Source organism: Salmo trutta, chromosome 8 (genome assembly GCF_901001165.1).
Source record: "Salmo trutta chromosome 8, fSalTru1.1, whole genome shotgun sequence".
Taxonomy (NCBI): domain Eukaryota; kingdom Metazoa; phylum Chordata; class Actinopteri; order Salmoniformes; family Salmonidae; genus Salmo; species Salmo trutta.
Genome location: NC_042964.1, coordinates 2,960,122 through 2,976,201, shown reverse-complemented (window position 1 = coordinate 2,976,201; position 16,080 = coordinate 2,960,122).

Genomic DNA, 16,080 nt, shown 5'->3' with positions numbered 1-16,080 from the left:
GGCATCCCAGGTCTCCTCCAAGCGCCTAAACCATTCATCCACCACAGGTGCATCGATCTGGCTCTGATGCCACGGTGCCAGAACCGGCTGATAACCTAGTACGCACTGGAAGGGAGATAGGTTAGTGGCGGAGTGAGTTTTGGGCCATCTCTGCCCAGGGGATGAAAGCCGCCCATGACCCCGGCCGGTCCTGGCAATAGGACCGCAGAAACCTACCCACATCCTGGTTAACTCTCTCCACCTGCCCGTTACTCTCGGGGTGAAAACCTGAGGTGAGGCTGACCCCAGACGTTCCATGAATGCCCTCCAGACCCTGGACGTGAACTGGGGACCCCGATCAGAAACTATGTCCTCAGGCACCGCGTAGTGCTGGAAAACGTGGGTGAACAGGGCCTCCGCAGTCTGTAGGGACGTAGAGAGACCGGGCAAAGGAAGGAGATGGCAGGACTTAGAAAACCGATCCACAACGACCAGGATCGTGGTGTTTCCCTGTGACGGAGGAAGATCCATCAAGAAATCCACCGACAGGTGTGACCACGGCCGTTGTGGAACGGGTAGGGATTGTAATTTCCCTCTGGGCAGGTGTCTAGGTGCCTTGCACTGGGCGCACACCGAGCAAGAGGAAACATAAACCCTCACGTCCTTAGCCAAGGTGGACCACCAGTACTTCCCACAAAGACAGCGCACTGTCCGAACGATGCCAGGATGACCAGAGGAGGGTGACGTGTAGGCCCAATAGATCAAACGGTCGCAGACAGCAGACGGAACGTACAGACGCACAGCTGGACACTGGGTGGGAGTGGGCTCTGTACGTAACGCCCGCTCGATATCCGAGTCCAGCTCCAACACCACCGGTGCCACCAGGCAAGAAGCCGGAAGTATGGGAGTGGGATCCATGGACCGATCCTTTGTGTCATACATCCAGGACAGTGCGTCTGCCTTAGTGTTTTGGGAACCTGGTCTGTAGGATAGGGTGAAAACAAAACGGGTGAAAAACATGGCCCACCTTGCCTGGCGAGGGTTCAGTCTTCTCGCCGCCCGGATGTACTCCAGATTGCGGTGGTCAGTCCAGATGAGAAAAGGGTGTTTAGTCCCCTCAAACCAATGTCTCCACGCCTTCAGAGCCTTTACGACAGCCAATAGCTCCCGATCCCCCACATCATAGTTTTGCTCTGCCGAGCTGAGCTTCTTCGAAAAGAAGGCACAGGGGCTGAGCTTTGGTGGCGTACACGAGCGCTGAGACAGCACAGCTCCCATCCCAGCCTCGGACACGTCCACGTCCACTATGAATGCCAAGGAGGGATCCTGATGAGCCAGCACGGGAGCCGAGGTAAACAGAGCCCTCAGGTGACCACAAGTCCTGTCCGCCTCAGCTGACCACTGCAGTCGCACCGGTCCCCCCTTCAGTAGTGAGGTAATGGGAGCCGCTACCTGACCAAAGCCCTGGATAAACCTCCGGTAGTAGTTGGCAAACCCTAAGAACCGCTGCACCTCCTTTACCGTGGTTGGAGTCGGCCAATTACGCACGGCTGAAATGTGGTCACTTTTCATCTCCACCCCTGACGTGGAAATATGGTACCCTAGGAAGAAGACAGACTGTTGGAAGAACAGATATTTCGCAGCCTTGACGTACAGGTCATGCTCCAACAGTCGACCAAGCACCTTGTGCACCAGGGACACATGCTCGGCGCGTGTAGCGGAGTATATCAGAATGTCGTCAATATACACCACTACACCCTGCCTGTGCAGGTCCCGAAAAATCTCGTCTACAAATGCCTGGAAGACTGATGAAGCATTCATCAACCCGTACGGCATGACGAGGTACTCATAGTGCCCAGAGGTGGTACTAAATGCCGTCTTCCACTCGTCCACCTCCCGGATACGCACCAGATTGTAAGCTCTCCTGAGATCCAATTTTGTGAAGAAGCACCCCTTGCATTGACTCGATTGCACTGGCTATGAGAGGCAGCGGGTAGCTGTACCTCACAGTGATATGATTGATACCTCGACAGCCAATACACAGGTGCAGACCTCCATCCTTCTTCTTCACAAAAAGAAACTTGAGGAGGCAGGTGAAGTGAAGGCCGAATGTATCCCTGTCCCAGAGATTCGGCGACATATGTTTCCATAGCCGCCTTCTCCTCCTGTGACAGAGGATACACGTGACTCCTGGGAAGTGCTGCGTCTACCAGGAGATTTATCGCACAATCCCCCCGTCGATGGGGTGGTAATTGAGTTGCCGTCTTCTTACAGGAGGTGAGAGCCAAATCGGCATAAACTGAGGGGATGTGCACGGTGGAGACTTGGTCTGGACTCTCCACCGTAGTCACACCAATGGAAACACATACACACCTCCCCGAGCACTTTCGTGACCATCCCTTGAGAGCCCTCAGTTGCCACGAAATAGTGGGGTCATGATAGGCCAAACAGGGTAGGCCCAGCACCACAGGAAACGCAGGAGAATCAATAAGGAAGAGACTGATTCTCTCCTCATGACCCTCCTGCGTAACCATGCATAGCAGAGTGGTGGCCTCCCTAATCAGCCCTGACCCTAATGGTCGACTATCTAAGGCGTGCACAGGGAAGGGCATATCAACAGGAACAATGGGGATCCCTAAACTATGGGCAAATGAACGGTCAATAAAGTTCCCAGCTGCACCTGAATCTACTAGCGTCTTATGCTGGGAATGCGGGGAAAACTCAGGAAATTCTATAAACACAAACATGTGAGCAACAGGGGGCTCTGGGTGAGTCTGGTGCCTACTCCCCTGGGGTGACACGACAGTGCCCTGCCTGCTGCCTCGACTCCCTGAGGAACCCCGCCAGCACCGACCAGCAGTGTGCCCTCTGCGGCCACAGATTGTGCAGGGAATGGCCACCCCTCCGGTCACCCTAACAGCAGCACCTCCTAGCTCCATGGGTGTCAGAACGGAGGTCCTGGGGGATGGAACTGACGGACCCCGATCTGGACGTCCGCAGGTGGCCAGGAGGTTATCCTGCCGAATGGACAGGTCCACCAGCTGGTCAAATGTAAGGGTGGTGTCCCTGCAGGCCAGCTCTCGACGGACCATCCTCGCGCAGACTGTAGCGGTAATGGTCGATCAGGGCCCTGTCATTCCATCCTGCGCCGGCGGCCAGGGTTCGGAAGTACCAAAGCAAAGTCCTGTGCGCTCCTCGTCCCCTGCCTTAGGTGAAACAAGCGTTCCCCCACCGCTCTACACTCAGACGGATGTCCCATGTGGCTCAGTTGGTAGAGCATGGTGTTTGCAATGCCAGGGTTGTGGGTTTGATTCCCACGGGGGACCAGTATGGGGGAAAAAATGTATGAAATGTATGCATTCACTACTGTCTGTTGCTCTGGATAAGAGCGTCTGCTAAATGACTAAAATGTAATGGTTGAAAACCACCTGGAAGTGGCAGGTAAAATCCTAATAGTGGTCCAACGCCGTGTTGCCCTCTCCCCATATGGCGTTGGACCACTCCAGAGCCTTCCTGGATAGACAGGAGACGAGTGCGGGCACACTCTTGCATCCCGAAGGAGCCGGGTGGACGGTTGCCAGGCAGAGCTCCAGCTGGAGTAGGAACCCCTGGCACCTGGCAGTGGTCCCATCATATTCCCTCGGGAGTGTGAGCTGAATCCCACTGGGACCAGGTGAAGGAGGGGTGGACAGTGGTGTGGGTTGTTGTGATGATGATGGGGCGCTGGACAACCTCCTTTCTCCCATCGCTCCATTGTTTGCAGCACGCGATTCATGGCTGTGCTGAGACTACGCAACATGGTCGTGTGCTGCTGGACGCACTCCTCTACTAACAAAGGAGGGCTTTGTGCACCTCCTGACTCCATTTTCTGGTGCGTGTTTCTGTAAGTCGTCTAGGGGTAGCAGGTCAGGCGCAGGACACAGAGATGATTAATTCACGTAACTTTACACAAAACAACAAATATTCCAAGAAGGAAAATAATCAAGCTCACAAATACAGACCAATTTACAACGAACAAACACGCACAAAACCATGTGGTAAACAGAGGGTTAAATAAGGAACATATAATTATGGGAATAGAAACCAGGTGTGTATAATAAAGACAAAACAAATGGAAAATGAAAAGTGGATCGGTGGTGGCTAGAAAACCGATCGCCGAACGCCGCCCGATCAAGGAGAGGGACCAACTTCGGCGGAAGTCGTGACACCAGGTCTCTCCACATCTCCCAACAATCCTAGGGTCAATTATAGATTAATATTATGCTTTTTCAGCCATTCCTGAACCTGAGACCAGAAACAGACTACCAGAACAAATGGTATGTTGATTCTGTATCCTCACAACAAAATCTGCAGAGCGGTGATGATTGTATGTCAAAATATTCTCCGTTTTGTTGGTGGCAAGAATTCTGTACAATCATTTTTCCTGGAAAGCATGAAGTCTTGAATCTTGCTTCGTTTTATATATCAACTCATACACCCTGAACCATGGAATCGGTACCCCAACTATTTTGCAATCTGTATGTCACAGCTGTCCACATCCGGGTTCTCATGTGAAACTGGATACTATCTTTATTCCTCCGCCAGTTTTGATCCTTTAAATTATGCAGACAGACCAGTTTCCTACCTCCTCCCACTACCACCTGCCTCCATCAATAAGTATTGCTATAATCAATTGGTTGCAATCTTAGATTGATCAGACCTTCACATACATGAAAGACATAACCTGTTGGGGCTAGGGGGCAGTATTAAGAATTTTGAAAAAATATGTGCCCATTTTTAACTGCCTCCTACACCAACTCAGAAGCTAGGATATGCATATTATTACCAGATTTGGATAGAAAACACTCTGAATTTTCATTCCAATTTACAATATAATTAAAAAATGAAATACCCTTTCATCAACATTTAGCACACAGACAAAAATAGAGTGATTCCCCAATTGTTGGATTTGACAGTCCCTAAAAACACATAAATTCAGCCCATGGGAAGTTGGCAACAGACACTGCCATATCTACAACCTCTGCTTTAAATTCCAGATATCTTGTATTGGTAACTGAAGCTGTCACCGGAGTCATGTGTAATGGTGATGTGGGTTTTTAATCCGTTTTTCAGAAGTCAACTATAGATTTGATCAACTCAAAGTCCAAAACTGCAGCCTCTGTGAACACATAAAAAAATACAGTCTCCAACATTTTTTGGTATTTTATTAGGATCCCCATTAGCTGTTGCAAAAGTAGCAGCTACACTTCCTGGGTTCCACACAGAACAGGAAACATGACTTAATACAAAACATTGATAGAAAAGAACAGCTCAAGGACAGAACTACATCATTTTTTTTACAAGGCACACGTAGCCTACATATCAATACATACACACAAACTATCTAAGTCAAATAGGGGAGAGGCGTTGTGCCGTGAGGTGTTGCTTTATTAGTTTTTTTATTAAACCAGGTTTGCTGTTTACTTGAGAAATATGAGATGGAATTGAGTTCCATGCAATAATGGCTCTATATAATACTGTACTCTTTCTTGAATTTAATCTGGATTTGGGGACTTTGAAAAGGCCCCCGGTGACATGTCTGGTGGGGTAAGTGTGTGTGTCAGAGCTGTGTGTAAGTTGACTATGCAGACAGTTTGGGATTGTCACTACATTCATGTTTCTTTTTCTTTCTTTTTTTTAATTAACATTAATGTTACAAAAAAGAAGAAGTGATGCAGTCAGTCTCTCCTCAACTCTCAGCCAAGAGAGACTGGCATGCATAGTATTTATATCAGCCCTCTGATTACATTGGGCCAGCTGCAGTTAAACTAGGTCTTTCCTTGCAGCACTCGACTACCCGACTGGACAATAATCAAGATAAGACAAAACTAGAGCTTCCAGAACTTGCGTTGTGGAGTGTGGTGTCAAAAATGCAGAGTATCTCTTTATTACGGACAGACCTCTTCCCAACTTACAACCATTGGATCTATATGCTTTGACCATGACAGTTTACAATCTAAGGTTATGCCAAGTAATTTTTCACATTTTACATGTTTGACATTAGAGAAGCTTACATTAATGAAAACCCTTTGAGTTCTATTAGATAGAAAGCTCTGAATCCACGATATGGCAGTGGATGAAAGGCTACACTGAAATCTAACAGTACAGCTCCCACAATCTTCTTCTTATCAATTTCTTTCAACCAATCATCAGTCATTTGTGTCAGTGCAGTACATGTTGAGTGCCCTTCTCTATAAACATGCTGAAAGTCTGTTGTTCATTTGTTTTCAGAGAAATGGCATTGTATTTGGCCAAACTGGCAGCAAGCTTAAAGGTCTGCTGTTAGAACCATTAAAGGCTGATTTACCACTCTTGGTTAGCGGAATTACATTTGTTTCCTTCCAGGACTCAGGACAAAGACATTCCTCTAGGCTCAGATTAAAGATATGACAGATAGGAGGGGCTGTAGTCAGCTACCATCCTCAGTATCTTTCCATCTAAGTCGTCAATGCTAGGAGGTTTGTCATTATTAATCGATAACAATAATTTGTCTACCTCTCCTAGAATAACATTACAAAATTCAAACCTGCGATGCTTTTCATTCATTATTTTTTTTTTTTATGCATGAATATGATGGCTCACTGCTCGCTGTTTGCATTTCCTGCCTAAGTTTTCACACTTTGTCAATAAAGTAGTCATTAAAATAATTGTCAACATCAAATGGTTTTGGGATGAATAAGCCATCTGATTTGATGAAAGATGGAGTTGAATTTGTCTTTCTGCCCATAATTTCATTTAAAGTACTCAAGTTTTTTTTCCATCATCCTTTATATCATTGCTCTTGGCTTCATAATACAGTTTCTTCTTCTTTTTGTTGAGTTAAGTCACATAATTTCTCAATATGCAGTAAGTCAGCCAGTCAGATGTGCAGCCAGACATATTAGCCACTCCTTTTGCCACATCTCTTTCAACCATACAGTTTTTCAATTCCTCATCAATCCATGGAGCCTTAACAGTTCTAACAGTCAGTTCCTTAACAGGTGCATGTTTTTCAATAATTGGAAGAAGCAATTTCATAAATTCATCAAGTGCAGCGTCTGGATGCTCAGACCAACAAATATTTTTGACATCATCCACATAAGAGTCACAGCTAAATATTTTGTATGTTCTCTTAAACACTATTTTAGGCCCAGCTGTTGGAACTTTGGCTTTCCTGTATATAGCCACCATATTGTGGTCACTGTATCCAATGGGTACAGATACAGCTTCAGAACAAACTTCTACAGTTTTATTAAAAATGTGATTGATACATATGGATGATCTTCTGCCTGGAGTGTTTGAAAACACCCTGGTAGGTTGATTAATAACCTGAACCAGATTAGAGACACTGGTTACAGTGAGAAGCTTTGTCTAAGCTTGATGAAAACCAATCAATATGCAGGTCCCCAAGAAATTTGACCTCTCGGTTTACATCACATACACTATCAAGCATTTCACACATATTATTTAGATACTGACAGTTCACACTTGGTGGCCTATAGCAACACCCCAAAAGAAAAGGCTTTAGATGTGCCAAGTGAACCTGCAACCACAACACTACAATAACACTTAAATAAGATCTTCTCCAAGCTTTACAGGGATATGGCTCTGAATATATACAGCAACACCTCCCCCATAAGCATTTCTGTAGATGTTATATCCTTGTATTGCTACTGCTGTATTACCAAATTAATTATCTAAGTGAGTCTCAGAAATGGCTATGAATGTTATCGGATGTTAGCAAGTTATTGATTTCATGAACCTTATATATTAATATGAGCTATTTTCAGTCCTTTCCTGGCTACCCAATCAGAGATAGACATAATACTGAAGAGTTGATGAATGGACTGCTGAATGTATATTTTCTTCTCTTGCTTTGTTTGCTCTCTTCAGTATTATGTCTATCTCTGATTGGGTACCCAGGAAAGGACTGAAAACAGTTCAAGATCGGACAGGTCACAGGGAAGATTAAAAAAAAAAACAGCAGGGATCTAGACAGTCACAAACCCGGGACAATCCACCATCCCAGCCACATTTGGCTAACCGTTTTGCGGCCTGCGTTCAAGCCCTCAAGAAAACCCAGCTTGCTTGATAGGCAGCTAGTTAGCAGCTAGGCTAGCTGCTACGCCAAATAGCTCATCAGACCCATCCTTGGTCTTCAGGATCATTGGGCAGAGACTAGCAGTCCCAGCAACTGATGACAACTGCATCGCGGGATCCAAACAAAGAAGTTAGCTAGCTACTAAGAACTTTCCAATACACTTTCAAAACAACAACCTTTTCAAAACATCAAAACCGACCTCTCCCTCATTCGGTGTTCAACAGGAAGTGATGTGCAGTTTCAAGTTCCTTGGTGTGCACATCCCCAACAAACTAACATGGTCCAAACACACCAAGACATTCGTGAATAGGGCACAACAAAACCTATTCCCCATCAGGAGACTGAAAAGATTTGGCATGTGTCCTCAGATCCTCAAAAGGTTCTACAGCTGCACCATCGAGAGCATCCTGATGGGTTGCATCACTGCCTGGTATGGCAACTGCTCGGCCTCTGACCGCAATGCCCTACAAAGGGCAGTGCGTACGGCCCAATACATCACTGGGCCATCCAGGACCTCTATACCAGGCGATGTCAGAGGAAGGCTTAGCCACCCTAGTCATAGACCGTTCTCTCTGCTACCTCACGGCAAGTGGTACTCGAGCGCCAAGTCTAGGTCCAAGAGGCTTCTAAACAACTTCTACCCCCAAGCCATAAGACTCTTGAACCTCTAATCAAATGGCTACCCAGACTATATGCATTGACACCCCCCCTCTTTCACTCTCTTGCTACTCTCTGTTTATTATCTATGAATAGTCACTTTAATAACTCTACCTACATGTACATATTACCTCAATTACCTCGACTAACCTTTGGCCCCGCACATTGACTCTGTACTGGTACCCCCTGTATATAGCCTCGCTATTGTTATTTTACTGCTGCTCTTTACTTATTTGTTACTTTTATTTCTTTTTTTTATATATTTAAAAAAAAACTACATTGTTGGTTAAGGGATTGTAAGTAAGCATTTCACTGTAAGGTCTACACCTGTTGTATTCGGCGGATATGACAAATACAATTTGATTTGATTTGTATGTGACCAATAAAATTTGGTTTGATTTGACTGGTTTGATTTGGTCCTTCAGAGATTTTTGAGTTTTTACATCAGGAACTGAACAGAAGACTGGAGAGACACTTTAATTTAGATGCTGCCAACATTACGTTTATAATGTTTAGTGGATGAATTTGTATTGTAATATAATATTCATGCCTGGATTCTAGGACATCTGATTTTATACAATAAGTGCAAACTAACTGTGTCAAAAGTAGTGTTTTTCATGTGTTACTTTTATATTGTATTTATTGATTGGCATCCTTAATGTCACAATATGCTGCCAGTTTTGCTCTAGCCTAATGACCTTTACACGGAAGTAGAGAACAGGTCTTGGCAGTTAAAAGGAATGCATTATAGACATGAGACAAGGAACAGATTGGTCACCACTACAGTACCTCATATCACGTCATACCACATTACCTTTTAAAAGTGCCCACAGTCAAGATTAAGTCCTCTATGGGTGCACCACGGATTCTAAGACAAACTACTCCTGAACCTCTGAATATTGCACTATATATACTGGATACATATAACTTGGTGTAGCTCTAGTCATATATGTATTACGAAATTATAAAATGAACCAATAAGACATTTTAGAATCAACCGAATTTCTATTTCACAATAATGGGTAAGTATTTGAATATTCATTATAATAAGCCACATTTGTACTATTTTCAACAACAACAAAAAATCTGTAAACTCACTTTGAAATACATTATCTGTCAATCATATAGAAAATGGTCCTTATGCATTTTATCAGTACAATACCTTTGAAATGATTCATGACGTTATTTCATAGAATATCTCAGAAACCTTATTTATTTTATTTTAAGGCCAACCACCACAGGCTGAATTTTTTTTCTTCATCTACTTATCAGGGATGTACAGTGTGCTACCGTTTTGGGGACATATGCTCCTACATATGTTGCTGTGCTACCTGACATTTTTATTTGGGAGCACCAGTGCACCTAGAAGAAGAAAAAAAATCACCCAGATAGTAGTATTTTGCAAACCTGTGATGTCACATAAAGTTTTTTAAAATGGAGATGAGCTTCAAAAGTAACTAGGATTCATATAGATCCAATGTAGGCTATATCTCAATCTTAATTTGTTTTATCCTGATGCTCCTAAACCTTGTATTTTGGGTTTAGGTTCAAACTGCAGTTGCTACATCCATTTTTTGACCTATAAATGAATGATATAAACCTGTTGATTTTTAAAGAATATAACTAATAAATGCCCCATGAGCTTAGGTCAACTATCGTAGACCATGAGATGCAAAATATATGCTTCTTTTTCCAATTTTGTAAAGTAAATTTAAACAAACACTGTACGGCAAGCGGTACCAGAGCGCCAAGTCGAGGTGCAAAATGTTCCTTAATTAACAGCTTTTACCCCCAAGCCATAAGACTGTTGGACAATTAATCAAAAGGCCACCCTGACTATTTGCATTGACACCCCCACCCTTCGTTTTACACTGCTGCTACTCGCTGTTTATTATCACTTTACACCTTCCTATATGTACAAATTACCTCGACTAACCTGTACCCCCACACATTAAAAACCTCTACAGGATCAGTGGGTCCCCCGCGGGATGGTTGAGCTAACGTAGGCTAAGGCGATTAGCATGAGGTTGTAAGTAACAAGAAAATTGAACAGGACATACACATATCTGATATTGGCAGAAAACTTTAATTCTTGTTAATCTAACCGCACTCTCCAATTTACAGTAGATATTACAGTGCAAGAATACCATGCTATTGTTTGAGGAGAATGCACAGTTATGAACTGGAAAAGTTATTAATAAACCAATTAGGTGCATTTGGGCAGTCTTGAAACAACATTTCAACATAAATGCAATGGTTCATTGGATCAGCCTAAAACTTTGCACATACACTGATAGTGGCCAAAGTTTAAATTGCACCTGAAGTCTAATAATAATAATAGTAATAATAATTATAATAATCCAGTGTCGTGTGGCAAGGTACAGAACGGCAGGCAGGCTCAGGGTCAGGGCAGGCAGAAAGGTCAAACTGGGAAAAACTAGAAATCAGGAACTAGACCAGACAGGGGTATGGGGAAAACCGCTGGTAGGTTTCGTGAAACAAAACTAACTGGCAACAGACAAACAGAGAACAGAGGTGACCTTCCTTGTGGCTCAGTTTCGTAGAGCATGGTGTTTGCAACGCCAGGGTTGTGGGTTCAATTCCCATGAGCGGCCAGTACAAAAAAAAAACGAAATGGATGCCTTCACTACTGTAAGTTTCTCTGGATAAGAGTGTCTGCTAAAAATGTAAAAAGGTATAAATACACTGGGGATAATGGAGAAGATTGTTGATACCTGTAGTGGGTGGAGACAGGCGTGAAACAGATTAGGGTGTGATTATCTATAGATAACATCAGATTTTTACTGAGGGAATTGTTTACATGTTGTCAAATTTCTATTCAATATAACATTTAAAAAAATACAACAACTAGACAATGCTAAAGAAAAAATATATGTTTTTGTATTTAGAGATAGAAATATTTAAAAATATTCATCCATAATCTGCTGGTTAAAAGTCCACTCCTGGAATGTCTTAACAAAATGAAACCCAAATATTTAGGCTGACTTCTTTCAGTGTCCAAAAAAACGGATTTGCGGTATATGCAAATATGTTCTTATTTAATTAGATATCGCATAAATTTTCCTTTTAAATACAATATTTCAGAAAAAGTGTAATACAAAAAAGTATTATATTTGTGTCTACATTCAACTGGTAAAAGTTGATTGTCATATGATTAAGGGGGGAAAATGTACCTATTAGAATAGGATAACTGCAGAACTCAATTAGCTGAAGGCTGTCTCAATTCATTATTGTGGAATTGTTCTATTTCTTAAGATATAGCTACTGTGGTTGAAACATGAGATGCAGTAAGAGAACTGTCAATTGATTTATGATCTTATTTCTAATTTGAATGTGGTTTAATAGGTTTCTGAGGTTTGAATCCAGTGGTTGGGGATAATAGTGAACCGTAATGATAATGATTAAGACATCAGTGATAATTGTCATTTCATATTGGGTATCTTGATATGCAGTGCATTGGGAAAGTATTCAGATCCCTTGACTTTTATTCTAAAATTGATTAAATATATGTTTTTCTTCATCAATCTACACACAATACCCCATAATGATAAAGCAAAAACAGGTTTGTAGAAATGTTGGCAAATTTATTCAAAAAAATTGAACAGCAGCAAATTGGTTTTAAAAGTGCATCATGGCAAAATTTGTAGAATAGCAAGATTACCACCGGTCGACATTGCGCAACTGTCATGACTCTCCCTCCTTGGTGAGGGTCAAAGGTGCCAGATCAGCTAGGCGGGACAGATTGACAGATTCCCCCCACTCTCTCCCATAGGAGAAGAGGGAGGGGGGATTATGGACGGTTTTATGACTTAACAGTCGGTCGTAAATTTATAGAGAACTTTCTCTAAATTGCCCTGCAGTTTTGTGAAGGTAAAAATCCCTTTGTTACAGAGAGACTCTTTCCACCAAAATGTGGGAAAAGGTCAGTTGGGACTTTCACATCCGGATAAAAAACGTACCCGATTTAATCTGGTTACGACTCCTGCCCAGTAACTAGAATATGCATATAATTATTGGCTTTGGATAGAAAACACCCTAAAGTTTCTAAAACTGTTTGAATGGTGTCTGTGAGTATAACAGAACTCATTTGGCAGGTCAAAACCTGAGAAGATTCCAAACAGGAAGCGCTCTCTCTGACTATATCTTGGCCTTCTTGATCATCTCTAACCAAAACAGGGGATCTCTGGCATAACGTGACATTTTCTAACGCTCCCATAGGCTCTCAGAAGGCGCCAGAACGATGAATGGTGGCTTTGCAGGCCATGGCTGAAAAACATTAGCGCATTTGGATAACGTGCAAATACTGATCCCTATCCCCAACAGGTTAAACTGACTTGTTGAAAGGGTGGCATCATATGACGGTGCCACGTTGAAAGTCAATGAGCTCTTCAGTAAGGCCACTCTACTGCCAATGTTTGTCTATGGAGATTGCATGGTTGTGTGCTCAGTTTTATAAACCTGTCAGCAACAAGTGTGGCTGAAATAGCCAAATCCACCAATTTGAAGGGGTGTCCACATACTTTTGTATATATAGTGTATTAACGCCAACATCTACTGAGGCATATTAAAACACTTACGTTTTTTCAGACCACGAGTATCATCCAATCCGACCATTAACTGTCAATTTATGGATACGATTACGATTATGGCCATGTCAGCACACCCATACCCTATAGGCTGTCTCATCATCATCGGTGATCAGGCCTACCACCGTTGTGTCATCAGGAAAACGTAATCATGGTGTTGGAGTCGTGCACGGCCAAGCAGTCGTTGGTGAACAGGGAGTACAGGAGGGGACTAAGCACGCACCCTTAAGGGGCCCCCGTGTAAAGGGTCAGCGTGGCAGATGTGTTGTTGCATACCCTAACCACCAGGGGGCAGCCTTCAGGAAAGCGTGGATCCAGTTGCAGAGGGAGGTGTTCAGTCTCAGTGTCCTTAGCTTAGTGATGAGCTTGGAGGGCACAATGGTGTTGAACGTTGAGTTGTAGTCAATGAACAGCATTGTCACATATGTATCCCTCTTGTCCAGATGGGAAAGGGCAGTGTGGAGTGCAATAGAGATAGCGTCATCTGTGGATCTGTTGGGGCAGTATGCGACCTGGAGTGGGTCCAGGGTGCCTAGGATGATGGTGTTTATGTGAGCAATGACCAGCCTTTCAAGCAGTGGAGGACGGCTCATAATCATGTCTGGAACAGAGCGAATTGAATGGCATCAAACAAATGGAAACCATGTTGGAAACCATGGGAAAGTAATTTCACTGCTTATTTTTGTTAGAATGTTTATTTTTCTTTGGACAGTGAAATGACGTGGCATTAACTTTTTCTTAGTATACACATTTTTACTATGATACGTTTATTTCGTTTTAGTGTAATTGTTTTGATCATAAATATTTGTGTTGATAAACACAAGCATGAAAACACTCTAATGATATGTATTTAAGACAACCAACATTTTGGGGGATACTCGATTATTGGTTTAGGAAATGTAGGTAAGAGACGGTCCAAATATTTTATTTTATTTCACCTTTATTTAACCAGGTAGGCTAGTTGAGAACAAGTTCTCATTTACAATTGAGACCTGGCCAAGATAAAGCAAAGCAGTTCGACACATACAAGAACAAAGAGTTACACATGGAGTAAAACAAACATACAGTAGAAAAATAAGTCTATATACAATTTGAGCAAATGAGGCGAGATAAGGGAGGTAAAGGCAAAAAAGGCCATGGTGGCAAAGTAAATTCAATATAGCAAGTAAAACACTGGAATGGTAGATTTGCAGTGGAAGAAAGTGCAATGTAGAAATAGAAATAATGGGGTGTAAAGGAGCAAAATAAATAAATAAATACAGTAGGGGAAGAGGTAGTTGTATGGGCTAAATTATAGATGGGCTATGTACAGGTGCAGTGATCTGTGAGCTGCTCTGACAGCTGGTGCTTAAAGCAAGTGAGGGAGATAAGTGTTTCCAGTTTCAGAGATTTTTGTAGTTCATTCCAGTCATTGGCAGCAGAGAACTGGAAGGAGAGACGGAAGGAGAATATCAATAAATATAATTCCGAAATCAGAGGGTTGTTCTAGAATATGAACTTTGAACAAATTAACATTTTCTAATCCAATTCCAATGGATTCTACACCAAATTTTTTTTAGGGAAATGTGATGTGTGTAGTGTTATTTCTTACATTATTTGTTCAGAACTTTTCTTGCATTACTACCTACAGATGAAAATAACTTATGGATATTAGATCGCTGGTCACTCACAAGCATTTCTACCAGCAATTCGACTCTCTTAAATTGGATGCTTTGTTTGAACTCCCCGAGGCAGTTCCATTCATCCCTGGGGCTGCTCCAAGATGCCGAAGCCAAAGAAGAGGTAGAATGAGTGGGCTCCTAGTCAGAGTCAGGAGGCGTGTATACCATCCACCACTTCCGAGTATATTACTCGCTAACGTTCAGTCTCTGGACAATAAAGTAGATGTGTTCAGTGCGACGATCTCCATCCAGAGAGACATCAGAGACTGTAACATACTCTGTTTTACAGAATCATGGCTCACTCCAGATATTCTGTTCCCATTCATTCAGCCAGCAGGGTTCTCCATCCATCACGTGGAGAGGAAGAAAGAACTCCCAAGGAAAAATAAAGGTGGAGGGGTATGTTTCATGATTAACTTCTCACGGTTTGATTGTGGTAACGTACAGGAACTCAAGTCCGTTGGTTCTCCCGATCTAGAATACCTCACCATCAAATGCCCACCATGACTAGAGAGAGACTAATGAATACAGAAAAGAGCTGCTGTTTTTATAAGTAAGTTCATGTTTAGTGACCGAATGGTTGAAATATCGAATCCCCGAGCTGACAAGGTAAAAATCTGTCGTTCTGCCCCTGAACAAGGCACTGTTCCTAGGCCGTCATTGAAAATAAGAATTTGTTATTAACTGACTTGCCTAGTTAAACAAAGTTAAATAAATAATAATAATAAGGGATTGTTCAGCATTGTTCACACTTTGTTCAGCCCTTTTATAAGCCATAAAATGCACGTTCTACCGACTTCTACTGATGCTACAACCAGCACTGCAGCAGCAATGTTGCAGGGACTGTGAAAAGACACACACAGGCACAGACGCACATACTCCTGATAAGACATACACTCTACACACACGTAGACATGGATGTTGTATTGTAAATATGTGATAGTGGATTAGTGTCCTAAAGGAACACACTAAATGTATTGGGTAAATTGTTATGAAATATAATGTCATGTAATATTTTACACTGTATATAACTGTCTTAATGTTGATGGAAGAGTAG